We start from the raw sequence: 24,583 nt of genomic DNA on the forward strand, positions 1-24,583 counted from the left end.
AACTAGTAGAAAAGGAGCCATCATGTAGAATAGCAGTCCTCGGTAACGTTAAGAGCAGGGGCGGAATCCGCCCCTGCTCTTAACGTTACCCAGGATTTCTTTGTGGGGTGGGGGGACAAGCAAGTACGTATCCAGGATTTTTTTCTGGAGGGGCACAAGGATACTTCGCAATACAAAACGAGCGCAATGATAATGGGACGGTATTAAAAATCCTTGTACCGTCTGATATACCATATTATCACTTTACCTTACGAAGAATATTCATTCATTATCCATTTTATTCATCGGGAAAGCAAAAATATATCTCTGGCTCGTTAATGGGTCCAAATGATTTGATGAAAGTCAAGGTGGTTTCCTTATTTTTTGATTGCCTAATTCGAAGGATTATTACTCCTGTAGTGCTTATTTCACGCTTTTAGATTTTTAAATGACGATATCTATTTTTCGCGATTAAATGAAAAGTGAAAATTTCCAAGCGCGCGAAAACGCGACGACTAAGTAGGAATGTTGGGAAAAGCCCGTGTAACGTCATTCTGGTTTCAGTTGCCGCTGTGTGAGGCCACCTTGGTGCGAGGCTATGAGCGCCGCTACGAAGCAGGCTGATAGCAGTTAGCAGAGTACCCTGCTAGCAGGTAGCGCTTGGCTTAAATTAAAGGATTATTAATATCCTATCAAACGAAGGAAACTTTCCGACCATAAGCAATTTTAATAGGTGATTATTAAGAAATGTTTCCCTGAGCTCTGTGCCACATGCATGCATTGATAATCTGAGACGATGTAAAACTCCTGACAACTCGTATTGAATCTAGGTCCCGGTGACGTCACGTGGAGTGGCATAGCATGTCCGCCAACCTGGCCTTTTTCAAATAAGGTTATAATTGACCAGTGACATTCGTCTAAACTGGGGCTTCTAAAACCAAATAATTTGTATATTATGAATACACTAATGGTGGGTAACGAATCTTAATCAATGCCTTTCGTTTTCTTTGATGAAGGAAACTATCCTATTAATCGGTTAGAATACTATCATATGAATCGCATCCACCAAGATATTTTTCCGACAGCCCATAGCAACGATTGCTTTTACCATGGAAGGGTTGGGGTCGAGGAACAATACTGGTGACCTTCCCTTTACCAATGCCTACCTGGCGCCTGGGTTTGCTATTGCTCTCCTCCTGGTCGCATATCCGACCCCATCCTTCGCCCCAGTGCTTGTGATAGTCTTGCCTTTGTCGGGAGTGTCAAACCACGGGACGGAGCCGAAGACAGTACCTCCCCGGGAGGTCAACCACCGCCCTCTGGAACAGAGGCCTTTGTTTATGTGCAACGGGAGAGTTGATGCCGGCACAGGAGGAGGTCAGACAGCGACGATTCCGACCAGGCAACCCCTGTAGCTCAAATCTCCAAATGACAAACGAAATGGGTCCCTGATACATGACGCGCAGGGTAGCACGCTGGGTCGATTACAGCGCTGGCAAAGCCATATTCCTCCTCCCACACGTCATCAAGCCGTGCTCAGTTTCAAGGATACCATGCCGCCCGGCAGTGGTGTAACCATGGGGGGATAAGGGGATAGATCCCCCCCCCCTCAGTGAAATAAAGAAAATTATTTAAAACAATTGTCTAGTTTTGATTTACAGTAACTGAATCTGCTTAAAACTAAATTGTAAGTGATAAAATTATGTAAAATGTATTCCTAGGCATGTCATTTTTCAAAAATTTTCCGGGAATCCCCGTTGTTTGGCGGGGGGGTCGCCCCCCATGTACTCCCACCCCCCCAAAGCATATTCCTAGTTAAGCCACTGCCGCCCCTAATGATGAAATGGTATTTCTAATGGTAAAATCTCTCTTAGGTTTAGCCTCCGCAGCAGGGATAATGTTCTCAGCTGTCTTTGTCTTATAAAACTCGGTTAAAATTTTTATCTCAGTAACCTGAGGGAGTAATCACGTTTCACCGACGCCGTTTTATCCAATTTTTTTATAACCGAGTTATTAAGTATTAATTATTTGGTTAGTTAACTTTTCAAATATATGATGTCAAAGAAATAAATGACGTTAATTAAGAGTTGTCAAAGAATAAGATTTTCATTTCCTAAGCAATTAACTGTTGAGGACAGAGGAAAAAAAGATTCGTACATAATGAACATGGATAGCAGTAGTGATACTTTGAGGAGGAGCCTTAATATGTCCTATTTGAAGAAGGAAAATGCTTATCATTGACCATGTAAAAGTAATTGAAAATAAAAGGGGTGGGGTGACCACGCTAGCCAAGGACGAGACGTTGAAAAATATTGCGGCGATTTCGTTCGTTATATATTTGGAACTCATTACGTATGAACATCAGAAGAAGTGGCCGTTTGGAGGAGTGGATTTCGGTTTCTCTCATGATTCAATGAGGTGGTGATAAAAAGTTACTTTGCCTGTAAGAGGAATTATGATGGGGTTCACGTAAGGATTGGCATAGGCTTTTTAAAAGCATCCTAAAACATTAATATTTTTGCCACATAGAGTTTGTGCTACAGGTATAAATGTTAAACGAAAAAGTGATCGTTGAGGCAAAGGTCATGAGAAACAAAATAAATAGATAGCAGAGCGTGGTTTCGATCCACGGACCTCTGGGTTATGGGCCCAGCACGCTTCCACTGCGCCACTCTGCTACTTATTTTGTGCCAACTATGACCAGCGTACCTACCTTACAATTGTCCTGACAGAGTTATGTGGACTTTGATGGATCTAGAAATGGGTAAAGTTGCAACAAGATGTAACTTTGTAGGTTCGAAGATTTTCGCGGCTTTGATTAGACGATCTTTCCCTTCTATTCGGGTTTTCACCGCGTTCGTTGTCACTAAAACACAACAAACGCGGTGAAAACCCCTATAGAATGGAGAGATCAAGATGTAACTTTGTTCAGTCACTGTTAATTTTCAAAAACCAGAATCAATTATGAGAACGAGTTACGGTTTTAAAAAGTAATACATATTTACAGTTACAATGAAAAAAAAATAACTAGTCAAGATTACAATTTAAAGAAGTGTCTAGTTACAGTTGAAATTTTAAAAAGTAACTGATTGCTGTTACAAATATTGTTAAAGTTACTTTTCAGAATTTCTACAAAGTCTTACCAGGCCTATGCACTACAATCGGATGAGTTTTGTTAATGTCAAAATATAAAACTTTAATGTGGATCAACCAATGATTCTTTTTACTTCTAATCCACATCTTTTAAGGGACATTACGGATAAATATGAGACGTCTGGCGCGTGACGAAGAGGTACCTACTGGTAACTTGAAAATTGCATTTTTACGCGGGGTGAGTCATAATTGGTATGAATTGACTGGTCTATAGGCCGTTTTACTCGGGGCACGGAATTGCGCAGATTAGAGCTACATTAAGTTCTAAAACGGCGTGGAATTGCGCGAATGCATGAACGATATTAGAACAGGGGCTATTTTGCCGTCTCGCATCCACGCATTCTCGCATATGTTCTAGCAATTCACCGCTTTACACGATGCAATTGATTGCGCCTTCGGACGTGCGTCAGATTGCGCAATGCCGTGTACCGTGTAAAACGGCCTTAAAGACCACTATACACGGTGAATGATTATGCGAATGGTCTTACTGAATGATCATGTGATCATTCACAAGATCATGCGAGAAAAATAGCACATGTTCTAATTTTCACTGAATGATCATGCGCATGATGGTTCATTCGCGAATTTTTCCTTTATACACGGTGAATGATTTCATTCGCATGATCATTCACCGTGTATAACGGCCTGTATATTTCATTCGCATGATCATTCGCCATGTATAGCGGCCTGTATATTTGAATGGTTCTAAGGATTACAATTTCTTCACAATTATAAAAATAGGGGATTGAAAATTAAGTTTATAAAACATCAATTAACTATTGGGATAAACTTTTATTGTTTGGAAATCCTGCGTTAAAAAGCATTTTGTTTCGAATGCATACACCTTTAATTTTTAAATTTTCCTTTGCAATTTTTGTCTTACGAAGAACTTCCTGATTTTTGTACTTCGATTTTATCTAGTTTCTGGTCCCTCTTTTCTCTTCACGGAGCGGGTATGAGATTGCATATATTAAGATGGTCAATATGTTAATTCATTTTGTTACCAGTGACGTCTTAAGAGCTTGGAAACAATCCCTATGCATTGAAGGGATACCCTGTTGCGCCCCTCAGAAGTACATTTTTTATAACGCGGATCCCCAATGGCATATTGTCACGGTTAGTTTTTGATGATTCTAATAAGATTGACGCAGGCCGAACACCTTCTATCCCCTATTACTACAGCAAAAAAATTTAGATTTATCTATCAATGACATAAAATTTTAAAAATCGGAAATTGTTTCATACTTTCAGTGTTGAATAATTTCCACCTAATACATATTTATACTTCTGAACAGCTCTTCTTTTAGGGAATTTAAAGGTGCATAACCCTAATAAAATCCACGTGATTGCTTTATTGAATTAATAAGTATTCCTCATGCGATCTAAATATTTAAAATTTAGGAGGATAGAGTATTACACTGGTAATAATGATTCAGGGTCAGTGACAATTTCAAATGTGAATCACTTCGAATATGCTTTTCAGCAGCAGAAATTGAGATGAATCTATATAAGGCATGAAATAAAAATATCGTAGTTTTTTTATACTTTCAGCGTTGAATTATTTCCAACAATCTCGTATTTAGGCCATTCAACAGCTTTCCTTTCTATGGAATTTGTAGTTTTATAGCCCTAATTTGATAATCTTGCTTTTTTAGTTAAATAACATTTTACAACAACATGCAAGTCTTAGTTTAAATTTAAAAATTTACAGTGATCTACTGCTTATTAAACTTTCTAATTTAATGGCGTCCACTAGAATATAACTCTGGTTATATTTATTCAAAATCAGCAGTAATTTCAAATTTGATACGCTTTTTCATGTTCCCACACTTGGCGACCACCTAGTCTGAGGGATTCCCATAGCTTCCCTCTATATCGGCTACCTCAAACCGTGGAAAATCCCTCGATTGGACGATTGGCACTTCAAACCACCAATCGGATCAGGGGGGCGAGGTTGGGGGGAGACTTGGCGATGATGAACCGTGGGGACATCACTCAGGGTCCCTTTGGCCGTGACGTTGAGCACCCGAGCTTTTAACGCCCGCGAAAATACCTTCTTTCGCAGCCGGACTTGACGCTCAACAATGGCCACTCGAACGCATCAGTCACGGACAGATATGCTCGAGTGGCCTTTCCCCTACCTCCTCTCGCCGCTAAATCCGTTCCCCGGGTTGGAATAGCGAGAGTGTTAGTTGGCCAAGGGGGAGATTTGGAAAGGGACGATTTCCTCGTTCCATATGCGTGAGTCCTGTAGAGGGCTTGTCCTCTCAACGTGGGGGCGTGGATGGGAGAATCGCGTGGGTTAGCGGTGGGTTTTGGCTCTCGGTTACAGGTAATGGGGGAAGTGGCGTAGCCACAAGGGAACACATGGGGTACGAGCCCCCCCTAAAACCAATTAAATTATGCTAGAAAAACATTAAATTATCAAACTAAAAATATTCTTAATTCTTCGTTAAATAACACAAATGGTAATTTCCACACTTTCAATACAAAACTCAACAACCGAACATAGTTTCAAAATATTGTGTGATTTTCAAGGATTTTATTTTATCATGGATACATCGAACTTCCTCAAAATCGAGCCTGAAACGATTTTATGCCTTCGTTTAAGCTTTCGCGGGTTCTATTTTTGTTAGTTAAAAAAAAAACGTATATTTTTTACGCGGCGACGTAGCCCAAAAGTTTTTTCATCATCATCACTGGTCAAGAATCCTAAGATTGGTTTAACGCAGCTCTCCAATCAATTCTCCTATTAGCTATCTTTTCACACCTACGAATTTCTTCATTTACACATCTTTCTTTACCTGTTCCATATATTTGAGACCTTCCTTTTCCGTTCTTGCCATCTACTTGTCCTTTGATGATTGTCTTCATCAGGTCATCATGTCTCAAGATGTGGCCTATAAGGTTGCTTCGTCTTTTTATTAAGGTTTTCATGAGGCTTCTCTTCTCTCCCATTCTTGTTAGGACTTCCCCATTACTAACCCGGTCGATCCATTTGATCCTCATCATTCTTCTGTAGCACCACATTTCGAAGGCCTCTATCTTTGCTTTCTCCGCTGCTGTCATTGCCCATGCCTCACTAAAAGGTTTTTAACAAATGTAAAAATATTTTACTCTCTTATTTTATAGTCTAGTGTGTTTAATCAAAATAGCTTCCCGAAGAAACCCAACAATTGTGTAATTTTAAGTGCCAAAATAGCACAAAATGTGATTTCTAGAGATAAAAATGTTCGCATTTTCCCCAGAGATGGGGTTCCACCCCCCTTGTTGCGAATGCTGCCACTTTACAATTCGTCAAAAACTTCCAAGGACGTACAGACAGCGTAACCCAGATATTAAGCGAATTCGGCTGGGATTCGCCAGAGACTCGGAGACTGCGCGCTAGCCATAGATTGTTTGAACAATTGGGAATAGATATCTTTATTAGCGATACGGGGAACATCATCTTAGAGCCCCACAATATTTCCAGGTCCGAAAGAAGCGATAAATTAAGAGAGATATGTAGCCGAACGGATAGATACGGGAATTCGTTTTTTTCGAAAAGCACATTAATAAATGCTTGTCATTTTAATTTTGTATTTGCTTTTTACATGTAGACACCCCGCGTTCTAACACCCCCTGCCACAAGCCTTTTTAGACAGCTTGCGGGGTAGTATGTAGATGTAGATTCCCGGGAGGTGCCCACCCCCCTTCAACACCTCGTCCTGGCTAGTACGCCTCTGACTTGGGGGTGGAGGTACATGTGATGGGTTGAGTGTAACGTCATCTCTCTCCCATTATCCCATAACCCTTTGCCAATTCCTCCGAACCTTGCATCCCCAACCAGTGCGGTTGTCAGTTGATCTCCCCTTCAGTGGATTTGGCTCCGTAATTGAGTGGCGAGGATGGGCGACTAATTTGGTCGTTCGAGCGATATCATATTTCCTGCGGTATTTGGGCACCGCATTTCCTTCGTTTTTACACTCTTTTTTTTTTTGGAGGCATTGAAACCTGTCCCGTGTTAGGCGTGGTTGAGTTCACCTTTTCTTCAGTCTAATTTTTTCGCATTCGCACTTCCAAATTCTCATCAGCGGTCCAACCTGAAGGTTTATTTGTATATGTCGGGGTAGAGTCCATCTTGGGCTAGTATATAGCAAGATAGCTATATGAGTGAGGAAGTTGGCTGGTTTGTGAACATAGGAAACATAGGTATGTGAATAAATGATAGAGTTATAAATAATTATTATAGTATTATACCGATTAAGGTAGGTTTCCATGGAGTGCTAAAGAAGCAGTCCGGGAGCCTCCCTTTGCTTCCAGCACTGCCTTCTTCAATCCACAATAAGGCCCACTCCCTTTCAATCTATCTAAAAATCCTATTCTCTTCCTTCCCCTCCCTCGTGTCATTTATCTACCATTGTACCCTCTAACACCGTTTTAACATCCCCTCCCCGCTGAGTACTCTCTCAATCCAAACCTTCTGTCTCCTCCGTATCTCATCTAAAAGCTTTCTATCCTCACCCACCATGTCCAGCACTTCGTCCTTTCCCCTCCTCTTCGTCCATTTCACCTTCTCCATTCATCTCTATACCTACATCTCGAATGCCTCCAATCTTCTCTCGTCTTCCTTCCTCGTTGTCCACGTTTCCGCACCTTAGAGAGCTACACTCCAGATCAAACTCTTCACTAACCCTTTCTTTAAACTCTTCCATAACGATCCTCTTAGGAGATCCTTCCTGATTATGAACGCCTCCTTTGCTCATTCAATTCGCTTCCTGTTGTCCTTAGAGTTATAAATAAATGAAAATAATAATTATAAATAAGGAAAATCGACTCGAAATCTGTAAAAGATGCACAAATATCAGCAAGGTTTTCATGCGTCTGCAGGGAGGCTTTAGGGTTGTGAATGAGATGAATAGGAAGAGAACTTATTCCGAGGAGAAGAATGAAAGTGCAAGTATTACAAAAAGGGTTTCCTTTCCCGTGTCTGAATTTATCTCATAGCTTAATACTCACTTTATCAAATTGTTGGACCTCGGCTGAGGGTAATTAGTTGGTGGCGAGGAACTCTTTAGTGTATGCACTGAAGCGGCCTATAGTCAACGCTTTTTTTAACTCACGAATTTGCACATTAATTAGATTTTCACTCACATTTTAACATTCAATTGATAAGATACAAGAGAAAACCATTATGATTCTCTTGAAAGTTAGCAGATTTTTCGTTGATTATAAAAACTTTTTTAATTTTTGTGGTGTAAAAATTTATTTTCTGCAAGCAATCAGAAAACTGTTTCCTGACATTATAGCTGCAAGTTATTAGAATCAATAACTTGCAGCTATGATGCAAGCTATTGATTCCAGCTGCAAGTTATTGGAATCAATAATTTGCAGCTATGATCAAGCGTTCAAATTCGGGCAACGTGAATTTAAGCTCAAAAAACGGGTATTTATTTGCAAAATATTAAGTGCAAGAAATGCTCCAGGGCAGAGAATTTGATAATCCTTATAATCCTAAGTATAAATAAACGATCTCAATTTTGTTTCTTGTTGCCTTTTAATTGTTTTTTTTTTCTTTTTGGACGAGAGAGCTCCTCAAACTCAGGTGTCTTCCTTTTTTTACAGACAGTATTACAGATTACAGTATTACGGCAGCGAAGTCGGCAAGGTGGTACAAACATGACCCCCAGGTGTCAAAAATTTCTATTCTATCAACAAAAAAGCTGTAATAAAATAATAGTTAAGGGGATGATCTTTTTGCTATTAAATAAATCCTGGTAGGTGCTATATCGGGTGTCGAGTGATGGAAAAAGGTATGTGATTTCCATCCCTTGAGCCATCGCGGAAAATGATGGTGTGAAGCGGCCATTTCTCCGCCATCATTGGAACGATCGATGGAGATGTCGCTCGTGAGGGACGGAGAAAATGATCGTGTGATTCAGATTTTAACATCCCCTGATGGAATCAATAAATACTCGATAGTCCCTTACCCAGGAACTTTTCCTCGTCATCTCCCGCTTCGTCGCTATCCGCTGCCCGTCTCGCCTTGTTATATATACCATCCCCGCATTGTGAATCGCCCGTTCACATCCCGCCGATGTCCGAGCGGTTTTTCCCTCGACCATCCCTCATGTCGCCGATTGTCTTCGCGGCTAACAATCGAGAGCGGCCGGCCGCATTCTGGTATTCCACCCCTCGTCAATTGCCGCCGCGCCGCCTGCCGACATGCTCCGCGTCACGGGCGGCATCCCTTCTATTCGCCGGCGAGCAGCAGTCCGCGAACGCAGTGCCGATATATATATGGGCAGAGCGAGCTCATACACTCGAGGGGGAGGAACATCAAACTACCCTCCCCCCCTCCCCCAAACACAAGTGTACACAAACGAAAAATGGGATCGAAGCGGATAACATTCTCATGATGCATATCGTGCCGTTACGGTGGAGTGCTTAAGGGGACGCATCACTACCACTCAACCAGTCTTCTTCCACGACGAATCACTTGTTTTAAAAGCGTTGAATACCCTTGATATTTTCGAGGCATATAGGAAAGGCCTTACAAAGTATTATTCTGAACAACTCATTCAAAATTTCGTTGCAGTATTTCCTCATAGAAAACATATTTTCATTTTAGATTAAGGCAAGTGCTGAAAATGTTCTGTTCTTTCTGCCCAAAAAGTTTTAAAATAATATCTTACCGAGTAACTTATGTACTTAAGCTTACTCGAGTTCTTAAGCAGCTTAGTAAGCTAACCGTAATTAAGCTTAGTATGGTATAATATGGTTTGTGCTGCGTTTTTTCGTAATTTCAAGAAAATTCTGTCCCGGGCCTTTACTTGGCTATCCGTGTGCAGGAAAATATCTGAAGTCCACTTGTAGAATAAGCCAGAATTTATCTAATATTTATCAAATTAGCGTATAATGTTATTCGCGTATTTAGCACCAAAAAAGTTTGTAAATCCTCTTCTTATGAGCAACTTAGACGTGATATGCAGCAAACAGTTCTTTATAAATATTTTTTGTGGAAGCATCATTTTAGTGCACAGATAGGCAGCGAAACTGTTGTCCACAACCCAACTGACGCGGTAGAAAACTCGAGAAAAATTTAGAGATCAAAAATGATGACTTCTTTTATCGCTCCAATAGGTACATCTACGTCCCTTCTAAGGAATAATTACGGGGCAAAATATAGTTTGATGGATACAGAAATAAGTATTGAAGATTAATTGATTCGATCAGGTGATCCAAAGCGTAATCATGTGATGGATATTTTTTCTCATTTCGTTTCATTTCCTCTTGATCATACGTGCCGTTCATCCTTACAGAGCTTTCTGTTAGATATATGCACGAAGTTATAAGTTAAGAAAGCAGTCATCTGTCCATCATCGCTATCACCCTGCCGTAAGTGTTTTAGACCAGATAATTTGAACGATTTTCAAGGCCTGATCTGGAATTTGTTCTGGAGTTTCTGGCGATACTTTATGGGATTTACTCATTATGAATGAAAAGCTTAACTTTGTTTTTCCACAGAATGACGCGGTGTGTCGAAACCGTGGTAGTGTACTAATAAAAATATTCCGTAGAAAAACAAAGTTTAATTTTTCATTTAGCCTGATCTGGAGTTAATTTTCAAGACGACGTCATAATTATTCAAGTGAAAATGTCACTATCAGTTATTCCCGGATTCTACCTTGTAATATGTTATTTATTCACTATCCCCAGTTTAATGTTTCTTTAAATTATAATCGAGTTATTCTTTTTGACTTAAACTCAAATTTATCAATAAATACCATGCATGTCACACTTAAGTGACACCACCATACTGTCTTGGTCCTCTGCGAGCGGTAATATCCAACGTTTATTCCATCTTTACCGTTACATGACGATTACAGGAATTAAATTCAACCAATTCAGGTGTGATATAATTTTCAACTATTGTATCTCCGCTAAATAAATTATTGGATGCAGGTTTACGCGATTTGTGGCCCATCTTTTACTCTTTTGTTAAGAAAATATAACTACATATAGCATCTAGACCAAGTTTGTATAAATGCAGAAGAGAGCATTCTCTCATTGTAAGGTAACACATGAGTGAAACCATCAAATTGTCTTGAACTTCTGTGAGCGATAATGCACAAAATGTATTCTATCTTGACCATAACGTTGAAATTAAAGTAATTAAACCTTAACAACGACCACAATTATTTAATTTATTATTCCTCCGAAAAAGAAATAATTTTTTGCAAGTTTTCGTGATTTGTGGGCCATCTTTTTCACTCTTTTATGAAGAATCTATAATTACATGGGGTCATAATATCGAGTGTTTAATCCGCCTTGACCGCTCTATGGTAAATACTAAAGTGATATTTAATTTATTATTTCTCCGCCAAAGAAATAATTGGATGTAGGTTTTCTTGATTTGCGGACCATCTTTTCAGAAGGAAATTCATTCTTTTGAATAGGAAATACAGCTGAATACAGCTTGAACCCTATCGACGACGCTAGGTTTTCGTGATTGGGGGCCATCTGTCATTCTTTTATTAAGAAAATATAATTAAATTTGGCTCACTACATTTTGAATCCTATTGGGGACGCTAGTTTTTTTCTCCGAAGAAGAATCGCGGTGGGGTGGCGGAAATATCCAAACCTTACGGGGGACCCACATTCACACTCCTCGAAAATTTAATTGGCGTGTGTATCGACAGTTGAAAGATAGGTGAACCGGATATGACGCCACTCAATAGGATTCCTTGAAGTAGGAAGCGCTCTCCTCCCACTAAATCCTCCCCTCATTCACCTTTGTAAGTGAGGGACCGGCCGAATCCTTTTATGCCGCCGGCCTCTACCCTCGTCCTAGATGATCTAATGACGTTTCGCGCAGGAGTTCATCGACGTGATGCCCAATTCCGTACTCTTTTTGTCCGTAATCGTTCTGCACTAACGGCCAATCTGGAGTGTCGCTCATTCGTGACATAAACCCTTTACGAGTGGGGGTCGCTATCCATTCCGTCGATCCTTCCGTGAAACCCTTTCATCTCTCTCTCTCTCAGGAAAATCCTGTGCGGCCAATCGTGCCCTGTGATTTTCGATGGATTCATATTTTCGGTGCACAGAATCGGGTTTTTTCGTGTGGTCGGAGCCTTTTATCTACTTAATGCCTACCCTACAGGCCACCTCGTGATTTTTTTTATTTTACTCCAAAGCATGATTCTAATTTTGAGAATTTGAGCTTCAGAGGCTAGAGCTTCGTTCATAGTCGTTACTTATTCGTGATTCTGGCCCGATGTCTCCAGCTCTATTATATTAGCTTAGCTTTAATTTTCACATTACCCCCTGAGTCCTCGTAAATTTGGGATGTGATAAACATGATGCAATAACTTATTTGTATAGCGTTGTATATGAACGTGAATTGCATTAGCAAGATCATTTATATTATTACAGGAAGGTCTTCTTCTGTAATTCTTCGTATGCTTATCTTGTATAATGTTAGGCACGATGTGGTGGAAGTTCGTATTATTATTAAAATGAGACATTGCAATATTTCCACTTATAGTTTTATTCTTATTATTCCACTTATATAAAACTATAAGTGGAAATATTGCAATATCTCATTTTAATAATAAACTTCATATGCTTCGGTAATACTTCATCTACAGCAATAAATTAGGTATCATTGTAAACGCTGAATGGTTCTGACAAAATAATACTATCTCAATCTCAACTTTCACTGTTTACCCTTTAATTTGACATAAAAATTTAGATTCTTCATATCGATTACTCGCTCGAGTTATACCGACTCCACACATTGTTTCATTTTAAACTGCAAAAAAAGGTCTAAAAAACCCGTAAAATCCATTACTAAACCAAAAACAGGAACATAAGAAGGCAAAATATAAAAATAAAATCTAAGAAGTTTGAGATATTAAAATTTCCTGATTTTTGTTTTTGTTTACTCTATACGTTACAAGGAGTATCTTTCATATTGTTATTTTTAAAAACTGAAGCATGTTTAACGTCTTCTAGAAGAGACATCGTGTGTAAGGAACTTCAAAGATAACGTGTAACGCGAACAAATAAAAATATAGAAATGTGTTGAAAGTATTCAAGAATTATTATAAACGGATAAGGAAGTACTTTATGATACACCTTATTCCCTATTTGAACACCGTTTCTTTAGCATGCTTTTTCCCTGATAGCGTGAAAGTATCCGAGAGCAATTTGAGGAGAAACACCATGCTAACCCCATGCCATACACCCTAGAAGTGGCTCGCACGTTATTATCCATGAGTAGGGGGGTAGTGTACGTATAGAAGACCTTCCTTTGTAATGTACATATGGATGTCCATCTATTTGTATGCTATATGTAGATGTCGGTATATGCTATCCATAGATATACCTATAGCATACAAATAGGACATAAGTTCGATGACGTACACCTTTAAATACGCAGGAGGAGTAATTATTTCGTATGGTAATAGAAAAGAAACTGAGATTAAAAATAGACTAAACTTAGCAAACAGATGCCTACATGCAAGCCATAGGCCTTTGTCTTCTATAAAATTCGAGGAATCAAGCGAGATTGAGTGGAATTGACTCATAATGAAAGATGATTTGCAATTTTCCACAAAAGTTTTGTGGAACATTGCAAATTATCTTTCATTATATTTTGTCTTCTAATTTTCTATCCCATGAAACTAAAATAAGAATGTACATAATAATAATCTGCCTTATACCGATCTATGGGTCAGAGACGTGGATACTAAACATGACAGACGAGAAATCATTGATATTATTCGATAATAAGGTTTTATGTGAGATTTTTGGAACAACTTATGAACAAGTGAGGTGAAGATGAAAATTCAATGATGAGAAAAGAGAACTCTACAGATGTAATGATGTTATTGGTGAAATTAAGGGCGGAAGAATTAGATGGTTTTTCCATGTGCTGAGAAAAGAAAACAGAGGTGGTAGGACCAACTAAAATCTGATTTGGAAAAAGTTGGAGCTTCAGATCAGGAAAAAACGAAGAGAAAGGGAAGTCGTTGGTGCGGCTAATGTCAACTAATACATAAGTGGTCCCAGGAGTGAGTGTGAAATTCTATTTCGTCTATCAGCCGGCCTAAAGGCATAATATTCCATTTTCTCTGGCAGATTGCACATCAGCAACGTCCTCATTTACCTCCTCAATGTCATTTTCAGAGCGTTCGCCTTGCTTTCTCAGTGCGTCCGTCAGCTGCAGCGGTCACATACTCGCGAGCTTCTATGCGGCGAGTGCACTTCGCTTGTTTTTCGAGAACGGAACGCAATTCTCCTCTCTCTCTCTCTTTCACGTCGTCTTCCTAAAACACAAAGGGATTCGCCGCTCCTCCTTCAATTTTTTCCCTCGCAACGATCGTCCCGCGTCTCATATGGCGAGTCTTTTCCATAATTTATCACAAGCGGGGTTCTTTTCCGAGGAAAAGAAGTGTACTATAGGGGTTCCTCGTATCATATATATACTATACATATATAAGATTTTTTCCCACTTCTTTCTCTCTCTACCTCACTCTCTTGTACTCGCAAAAGGAAGCACTTGTTGGTCCTTTGATCGCAGGATTTCATCTCGAGAATCTTATTACGAAACCAAGAGGGAGAGGGGAGTGGGGAAAAGGAGACGCACGTACGTTTTTTTTTGTTTGATACCGCGTCTTTCTTCATCTCCTCTTCTCTGACTCTCTTTTAAAAGTTTCCAATTAAAAAAATCGCCTCTCCGTATGCACCTATTCAACTCCCCTTCACTTCTCTCTCACGGTTTTAATTACGGGGCAGTAGCGTCTCCTTTGGGCATTGTTCCCGCTGGGTCCGAGAGGACTCGCTCTGCTTGAGTCGGGCGGTGCATTTGATATCCGCACAGTCTAACCCTTTGAGTAGAGAGAGTCATCGTTGACCCAAGCTTTTTGGTGTTTTTCCTACTCCAACGAGTTAAGTGTAGGCATTTCAAACTGCCGTCGTAGAAATTCAACTTCTATTGTCATCGACAGGATTGGAGTTCAAATACTTGGTAAAATCGTATCCAATTTATAGTTCAATATTTGATCAAATCCACGAAATCCTGATGCTTTTCTAAATCTATGAGTTAAGTGGAGAAATCCAACCAGTCGTCGTAGAAGTTCATTTCTTACTATCATCGATGGGATTGGATTTCAAAGACTCTCGAATCGTATCCAATTTATTGTTCAAGACTTCATCGAATCCACGAGCTGAGCCCATACACTTCAACCAGCTGTCGCAGTAATTCATTTCCTATTATCACCGCTGGGGTTAGATTTCGGAGTTAGAGTTAAATCCTATCCTATTTATTGTGCAATATTTGACCGAATCCATGAAATCCTGGTGTTTTCCTACTCCCACGAGTTAAGCGGAGACATTTCAACTATCCGTCGTAGCATTCATTTTTATTATTATGAATGGGGTTGAAGATCAAATATTCGGTTGGATACCATCCAATTTCATGTTCAAGAATACACCGAATCCATGAAATCCTGGCGTTTTCCTACTCCCACGAGTTAAGCGCAGACATTTCAAAGATTTTTTCGTCTTAGTAATTCATTTTCTATTGCCATCGATGGGGTTGAAGTTCAAAGAGTCGGTCAAATCCTATCGAATTTATTGCTCAACATTGTACCAAATCCACGAAATCCTGGTGTATCCCAACACTCACGAGTTGAGCGTAGACATATCAACCAGTCATCATAGTCATTCATTTCCTATAGTCATCGATGGGGTTGGATTTCAAAGACTCCGTTAAATCCTTTCGAATTTAATGCCCATGAGTCGGTCGAATCATTGAAATTATAACACGAGAGTTCTGCTTTTACATACTGGCGAAGGTAAATAAGATTTTTCACTGTTGAAATTTTGTACTTCGTGTGCACTTGCGATTAAACTTCGTAAAACCTAACTATTGTTGGCCAATAATTATCAGTTGCTAGATATAAATTGAGATTTTTCAGGAAGGATAGACAGTTTGGACATTCTTGTTTCGATCAAACCTCTTTTCTAGAAGCATTTATAATTATCTATTTTCATTCCCTGATCACCGAATCGCACAATGTTTTCTCCTCGGCTAAACCATGATTCAGTTTTCGCTCGTATAAATCTCTTTGCGTGCTCATCGCTAATTATCCTTCAGCATCTTCAGCGTGGAAAATGGTTTTAAATATCTACATGTTACATAGTCTAAATGAACCACTCTGCTTGTTGCATTGTTTTCACCTAGCCTGTTTTCCCTGCAGCATTCCATGCGGAAAGTGAGTAGTCTTGCCGTTTTGGGCCTTGTCTACGCTCTTATTCTCGTATCATATAATTCAAATGGGCTTAATGCATAATCGTATTGCCTAAGACTTCTAATCATCCAATTCCGTCATGTGTTAAGATCATAGTTCAAACCACTCTCGTCAACATCCATATCCAATTAGTCATTTTCCATATCGTGATCTTGTAGTATAACATGAATGGCAATACAAGTTAAGTCGTCTGATTCATTTAAATCATACTTCTGTGTTCCATTCTGGGTAGCATTCGTTGCATCTTAGGGCTACATTTTTGCAACTTACGTGAGCGTAGGTACTAAATGTTCAACATATGAGCCATTTAGTTATAAAAGGTAGCTTTTGCCAAACTTTTTTGAGCCTGTATTTGTGAACAAATATCTATTTGAAGAATCCTTTTATGCTCTCCGACCCGCATTTTCTACGGTATCTTGGTAAAGATTGTTATAATTCCAAACGCCTCAAAAAGGTACGTAGTTTGCGGCTGATGAATGGGGAACAATGTACGCTACACCCTTATGGTTTATTACACGAAATGTCCATAAAGGCCGTGTTACACGGGGCACGTCATTTTGCTATCTAATACACGAAGGCACAGTCAAAACTTTGTCCTGTAAAGTGGTGAATTGTTGGAACGCATGCAAGAATGTATGCTTACGAGAAGGCAAAATAGCCCCTGCTCTAATTAAGAGCTCGCATTCTCCAATTTCAACGAATTATTTTGGCGTTAACCAGCGCAAAGACTCTCCCCGTATAAAACAGCCTGAAGAACTTTTTTGTGATCACCGAGCGGCATTTTCTGCGGTATCTTGGTTAGCTTAGTTGGCTTGGTTATAATTCCAAATGCCTCAAAAAGTTACCAATTTTATGGCGGTATCAGGCCCGGAACTAGGAGTTTTGCCGGAGGGGGCAAAGATCAATTTGCCGCCCCCCTCCCCTGATAACTCCTCGCTCCCTTGTTCCCCATTCCCCCAACACTAAAAATAATACATCCGCAAGCTATGCTTTTAGAAGCGTAAATTGAAATGACACACCGTATGCTTGCTTTTAAGAAGTTTTATTCGTATTATTGTTGAATAATTTAAAAATTAATAATTATTGCTAAATAGTTTAATTAGTAAAATTAAATAGCTTTTTTAAATGAACTTTTAAAAATTTTGCCCCCTCCTGAAATCTGCCGCCCGAGGCACGTGTCCCTTATGCCCCGGCCTAGTTCTGGGCCTGGCTGATGTATGTGAACAGTGTACAGTACACCCCTAAGGAGTAATTTACGAAGTATCTATAAGGGAAAGAAACTGCATTGCAAGCTCGTGGAGCGGAAGACACTTGGGAGATAGTGAAGAATAATTTGGAGGATATACATGCGTGATGGGCCGTGCCATCGCTGCATGAACAGCTCCCCTCCACTTTCCCCCTCTCTTATGTTCGAACATTAAAAAACAAAAACCATCCGACCCCCGTAACGGAGTATCTCCCCCCCCCCCTCCTACCCGACCGTATCCCCCTGAAAAAAGAGTACTCGACAACAAGATGGCAAACCTCAAAGGAAGTGGTCCTCCATCTTTTTCGGGCAAGTTCTCCTTTCTGCCTACGCATCAAGCCTCCTTTTTTATTCATGCACACTCCCCACCCACTTGCGCCTCCGAGGCAGAGTCGCTTTTACGCTCTAAAACGCGTGGCGTCTCGCTTTTTACCGCCACGCGGGTGTTTACTCACGTCGCGTCGCTGCAGTACGTGGTGCTTCGCTCCTGTCTACTCGCTACCTCCACACCTCATGCATTTCTCTCTGACTCATCATAGCTCTGCCGCGTCTCTCTCTCTTTCTCTCTCTCTCTTTCCCTGTGGCATGGATTTTCTTCGGAGTATACGCTACATCAAAGTCTTTAGGCCTATTTAAATGCTCCCAGTCGAGTTTATTGTTACTTTTTCTCTCGTATTTACCCGTGGAAGCCGTGCACCTTATTCTCCGGAAATGCCGGTGAAAAAATGGGAGTGCGCGGCTTACACGTATCCTCCAAATTTTAATGTAAGCCGCGTTCCACTTTCTCTCAAATTCTTATCGTTTATTTCTCTAGAGTTTAGCATTTAAACTAGGAAACCTTCGCAGGAATTATATTTCGAACATTATTCAATTCTATATTTTTGTATTGAGTAGATGCATCATGCCCTAATGACGACGGACAAGGGACGCCGACTTACAAAAATTATTGGGGACCCCAAACCGAGGATCTTGCCCCGGGAAATTTTATAAGTAGTGAGTTTAAAGTTTTTTAAGCATTTTAAAAGAGTCATACGATCAACATTGGAACCCTGATAACTCGAATCTCGATATCTGGACACTCCGGGGAAAATCGACAAGCCTGGCACATTTTTTCCTCACACCCATAACGAATTTTTGAGGGGGCTCGGCCCCCCTCAGGCCCCATGGAGTCGGTGCCACTGCGATGGACAACTCGTCCATCGAAACATCGGCCGAGATGGAGTTGGAGAACCAGACTCGGTGGAAATCCCGGGTAACCTTCCATAATTATTCAACGCTTCCATCGCTTTACCAACGAATCACGAGTTCTTATACTAGACCTCACCCAAAAAGCGTTGGGAAGTTTTTTTCCTCACGAGCCGACCCAAAAATACACGGGGGATACACGGGGGCGCGGCTTACACGTGTAAATACGGTACTAAATGGTTGAAACATAACTATTTGGCCTACTGGCACGTGGAAATTATCTGTACTGTTGTTCGGAAGCGAGTAACTACACATATCGAAAAGGGGCTCAGAATAACTAAGTGCGATTTTATTTTCATTGTGCTATTATGCTCTCTGTATACTCAATATTTACTTTCTGTGTTTAGTTGTGACGTTTACAGTGACTTTTTGTGTATTTCGAACGGAATACCAACTACATTATCCAACAACCAGGAGACAAGCAATTATACTGCAACCATACCAGGAAAAGGTCGTTTAGGCTGATTTTTGCTGTAAATGTTGTGAATTTCAATTTCTTATCATTTAATTTCGTAAACTTTCAGAAAATCATAACTGAGAGTGTTAACTTTTCGTTCGTGGTAGTCTTATAATTTGTACGTCTTTTTTCACGACACCGGTACCATAATTACTACTAAGTCTTTGGCAAGAAGTGAGTTCCTAGCTATCTTCTCCATCTTTTCGAGAGTAGTGGTAGTTTTTTTATGTCTTCAACTACGATGAATCTTGTTCGTTTCTCTTGCTGTCTTATGCGGTACTGGGCAATTTAAGCCGGCCCTTATTTTCCAGAATTGAGATAATTTACATTTTCCTAGTCTACAAATGATCCTAATGAGGTTTATATTCGCGCGTTAAAATTTGGTCACTTTAAAATAACGGCATCCCGTGCCCCAAGGGCCCTAAGTACTGAGGACTGAGGAGGAAAACGTACTTTCCGTATGTAAAACGTGAAATTATAGTGTCTTAGGGCCGAATTTCTGTTTGTTTTTACCTATCTCTAAGCGTTTACGAGATATCGTCCGTCGTAATACAATCCACCCCCCAGGGCGCCACCCCGTACCGCGGCGCCGCTGAGGTACGGCCCGCACTACATACTAGAGACTTCCGCTCCATCCCCTCACCTCCCTCGGCAAAGTCTTTGTTCCTTCTGGCATTATTTACTTGCTAGTGGTACAGACTTGAACAGGTTGTTCCTATTGTGTCATGATTATTGTTTTAAAGCCTACAATGTTAATTTTAACCCTTCAACGCCGTCCTATGTACTGGGTACCGACCCCTTAAACCAGTGGGCATGTTTGCATAACAGCGTTCTAATCTTTTTTACCCCTTACTTTTTGCTAAAAGCATTATTTTTTGCTCCTTATTTTCATAGTCATATTTTTTTCATCATTTGTGTACCTTCTTTTCTCTTTATCTTCCCTGCATGCATAGTACTATGCAACTTCAAATTCTCGGTCTCACTTCTCGGTCGCATTAAGTAATCCTTTCTTAGGAACTTCGGCCCGCTCGTGATAGGAGTACAGTCTTTTCAATATGCGCATGTGATCATGCTTCCTTTTTCATAGTCATATGAAAATAACTGTAACAGAAGCAGGCGAAATATAGTGGAATGACATCCTGTAAGTATTTAAAGAACAGAGAGATGGCACTTTTCCACAGGTTTATTGAGAGTACGACGCGTTTCGACCGTTAGGACATTATCAAGTACAATGAGGATTTGTTGCTCACGGAGCTGTATTTATACAGAACGAATAGGTGGCAGGTGGAAGGAAAAGTTTAGGAAGGGTATACGTCATTGGGTGGTGCGCTTTCGGAAAGGTGTGTTGCTGGCGTATTCAGTCATCATTTTTTAATCACTGGCGTTTTGTATATAGTATAACAATATGCGAAATAATCAGATAACTTATGATATGATCCCTAAGTTGTGGTCCAAAACTGGTGTCCACATGAATCCGAGAGCACATTAACGTGCCACTTTCTTTATGCATCTCTTCGAGAAGTTTCTTTTCTCCTTTGGTAAAAATGATTCAAATGAGAGGCAGAGGGGCAGTCTGGAGTGATTGGGGGCCCTCGACTGAAGGTAATTGGAGCCCCCTCTCCGAAAAAATTTTTGGAACTTAGATCCCCGGAAATTTAAATATTTAGACTCTTCTTCTTCTGACTCTTAAAAACTAGATAAAAGTTAGTAAAAAAATTAGCAATTTTGTGAGAAAAATACTATTAAAAGTGGAAATTTCACTGTTTATAAAACTTTATAATGTATTATGGTTCTATTATCTATTATTTAGCGAATTTGCGCCTTGAATCGGCGCAGAAATTTAAAAAAAACTCTATAATAACATTTTCGGATAACCTTTTCAAAAAAGCATTAGGTTTTCTTTTATCTCCTGAAACTTTTATTATATGTAATATTTTTACAATGAGTATGTATACATTGCAAAGCAACTAATGAAAATGAAGAATTTTATACATACAAAAAACTTTGGTTCAAGTAATGTCTTTTTTATTACACCTTCAATATAGGCATCACGATAGACACGAGCGTTGTGGGGCCCTCGGCCGACCAGCCCACCTCGCCAGACCGCCCTTGATGAGAGGGTGGCCATGGCTAAAAATCCTTTTCATGCGTTACGTGGCGTCAGATTAATGGATAATGATAGAGCGTAGGTTTCCGCGGCGATGGTCTGATCTCTGCATTTCTCCAGGGTTTTCTTCCGCGTCAGGTTGTTGGTTGATTGACAACAGTTTCGCTGGCTGTCCTGCCAGCGTCTTCAGGTCGAGGGTGTCGGCTGTTGGTTTCTGCCTCGCTTATATACTGTAGGCTGGATGGGAGCTGCACTGTGATTCGCAGTCTGACTGGGTGCTTCTCTCTGATTGGCTCTCTCTTTGATGACTCTTTTCCAGGCGCTGTGAAGGAAGTATCCATCTTCTCTAGAGACTTCCTCCCCGGGCCCAAGGATATCATTCCCCAAGAACTGTATGAGGGGGTATACAAGGTGCCCTGCTCCTCGGAAAATCCTACATAGGGGAAACTTGCCGCTCCATGCATGTGAGGATTAAAGAACATCAAAGGGCGACCAATAACAAGCAGTTTCAGCTCTCTGCCATCGCCGAACATGCATGGTCGGAACCTGGCCACGACATAAAATTTGAGGAGAAGAAACTTTTAGTTAAGGAGTGCCGATACTTCCCTAGACAAATCAGGGAAGCGATAGAAATTCAAAAAACACCTTTGAATTTCAATAGAGAAGATGGATACTTCCTTCACAGCGCCTGGAAAAGAGTCATCAAAGAGAGAGCCAATCAGAGAGAAGCACCCAGTCAGACAGCGAATCACAGTGCAGCTCCCATCCAGCCTACAGTATATAAGCGAGGCAGAAACCAACAGCCGACACCTTCGACCTGAAGACGCTGGCAGGACAGCCAGCGAAACTGTTGTCAATCAACCAACAACCTGACGCGGAAGAAAACCCTGGAGAAATGCAGAGATCAGATTAATGGATATATTGAGATCCTACTCACCATCATATGATGCCATTTTTCGTAGCCTGTTTTTTTCACTGTTAATGTCTTGCTTTTTTTTCATCATTTGTTTACCTTCTTTTCTCTTTATCTTCCCTGCATACATATTACTATGCAACTTCAAATGCTCGGTCTCACTTCTCGGTCGCATTAAGTATTCCTTTCTTAGGAACTTCGGCCCGCTCGTGATAGGAGTACAGTCTTTTCAATATGCGCATGTGATCATGCTTCCTTTTTCCTAACTACGCCCACTGCTTCTTCTTGCCTAGAAATTCGTCTCTCCATATTACTGTTGCGTGAATGTCCTTTTTGTCGCCACAGCGCAGTAATTAGCTGGATGACGTTTTAGGAACGTAATACAACTGACGTCAGAAAAAGGATGGTCATCTTTCCCACGCTTTATATCGTTAGAGTATCCAACTCTCACGCACAAGCAATTCTCAGGGGAGAAAGGATGAAAATTTGGAAAAAGAGTGTCAGCTCTGTTGCATTCAATACTGAAAATGAATGGGAGATCTACAAAATAAGTAACCCTTGAAAAAAATATTCTCCTTAGTTCTGCAGTTCTTCATGAAAGAACCAGGAATGGCAAGAGAAACGAAACGAAAATGTTTCGTTCCGACCCGGAGGGAAACGGAAATACGAGGCCTAAGTTAAGTTTAGTTCCTGCACGAAATTAAAATCACCAAGGAGTTCACTTTCGAACCGGGACGAAACTTTATTCCCGGGATCGAAACGAAATTAATCGAAACTCCGCTGCTCATAGTTCAGTTTCGATCCCAGAAGTTGAGCGGAGGGGGATAAGAGGGGATAGTTTTGACCCATTTCATAACAGAATATAGAGGTTAAAAAATTAAGCTTAAAAATCGAATGGCCGGTTTGCGTTCGCAGCTCTCGTGTAAGTGGTAAAAATATGAGAGCCCCATGCATCTAATGGCGGTAGGCAGAGCCTCTATTTCATTCAGCCATACTTCGTACTAGGTGTGCGGATCGAAGTTGCTCGAAGGTGAAGCGAGTGATCCCTCTGGTGCAAAATGTTATCTTCGTTTCGTTTCGTCCAGAGTTTTAGTTTAGTTTCGAACTAGTTTTGACTCCGATTTCGTTTCGATTCTGCGTTTAGCTCCCCGGGTTTAAATTCGTTACGTTTCTACAGTTATCTCCCAGGAACGAAACTATTGAAATTTTACTGGAGTTGATTTTCGTTTAGTTTCCCTTGCCATCCCTGGAAATAACCTGAGGCAATGGAGACTACCGTACATCATTATTGAGGCGAGGCCCTCGCTTGGCATGGAGACGAAATCCCAAGACGCAGGTGGAAGTTGACATAATAACGATGTTGCTTTGAAGATGTTGGCCCTGAGAGGCAGCGCAAAGGACTCAATGGGTTACAAAAATGTTAGAGGGCTTCCGACAGCGGTCACCAAGGCATCTGATGATAACGCGAAGCACTCGTTTATTATTTCTTAATGGGTAGCCTTTTGTATGGGGTATCACAGAATCGACCACTCAACTTCCCGAAATATATATATGAAAAAAAGTCTGTTCATGTTTCACTTCAGTCTTTTTATACGGTAGCCCTTGAAAATAATTTGAATAATTCCAGACTCGAATGCACAAATATATAAAAGCTAACGAGGGGGCCGCGAGGGAAACGGTATTAATTTACTTTTTTCCACCAAGCGTTCCCGGCGTAATTTCTGGAGTCCTCGGCGTTTTTCTTTTCGAACTCCCTCTCTCTCTCCCTTTGCCCTCACGGCACTTTTGACTTCTTTTCGGTCGCATTGCCTTGGAGACCCCCTACTTCCTTTCGCTATAACCCTGCCCTCCGCTCCTCAAAGCAGATGGAAGGATTGGGGTTGGAAACGCAGCAAAGAGACGCGGAGTTAGTTGGGGGTTAATAAGGATAAGGTTAAGAGGCAGAGGAATGGGATGTTTGTTCCCGCTCATATATATATACCCAAACATATATTCCTTCTCCGGAGGGTACATAAAACGTCCTCCGCGGTCGTGCGCCGCTGAACAAAGGAAGTGGCGAAAAACAAAGAAGAAACGGCAGGCGGATGAGAGGAGGAGGAAGTGCATGGACTTCAAGTCTTCCTTTGCTTTCGTCCACTTGACCGTTGAGTGGGCCTTCAAATGCCTCCTCCTTCTTACTGGG

The 24,583-nt window shown here is 40.7% G+C and overlaps 1 protein-coding gene and 1 non-coding gene across 2 annotated transcripts in view; one reads left to right on the top strand and one right to left on the bottom strand.

Moving 5' to 3' along the window:
- The window catches only part of LOC124164419 (kelch-like protein diablo), a 250,312-nt gene that overhangs the window by 104,677 nt on the left and 121,052 nt on the right, over positions 1–24,583 (top strand). The gene's annotated exons all lie outside the window — the stretch shown is intronic.
- Positions 2,586–2,657, bottom strand: Trnam-cau. The gene has a single exon. It is a non-coding gene; the product is annotated as a tRNA-Met (tRNA).

This window comes from Ischnura elegans, chromosome 8 (genome assembly GCF_921293095.1).
Source record: "Ischnura elegans chromosome 8, ioIscEleg1.1, whole genome shotgun sequence".
NCBI classification, from domain to species: Eukaryota; Metazoa; Arthropoda; class Insecta; order Odonata; family Coenagrionidae; genus Ischnura; species Ischnura elegans.